This window comes from Odontomachus brunneus, unplaced genomic scaffold (genome assembly GCF_010583005.1).
Source record: "Odontomachus brunneus isolate Ranch 3 - 2012 unplaced genomic scaffold, Obru_v1 Obru_scaffold_028, whole genome shotgun sequence".
Taxonomy (NCBI): domain Eukaryota; kingdom Metazoa; phylum Arthropoda; class Insecta; order Hymenoptera; family Formicidae; genus Odontomachus; species Odontomachus brunneus.
The window spans coordinates 532,137-532,466 of NW_022639478.1; positions in this window are offsets into that span (position 1 = coordinate 532,137).

A 330-nucleotide genomic window follows, 5' to 3' on the forward strand; every position below is an offset into this window, starting at 1 on the left:
ATAAAAAGATAAAGTCTTTCCATGTAATGTATGTTTATAAATCAATGCGATTTGCTTTGCTGTGGTGTAATGTGTGTATGTGTCGTCCAATAAAGCACGAAGCAGTAATTTGCTCGAAACATTTGAAAGATCGCTTTTACAAATAATAATATTAATAATAATGCATTTTTACATAAATTTGGTAAATTTTCAAGTATTTTTCTCCCAATATATAAATATTTAGAAGTTGATTAACTTAGATTATTGATTGGTCGACGATTTTTGTCGAAGAAAACTTTGATTAATTAAACCTCAACATTATCTGGTAGATGCTTAAAATATTGAGTATAC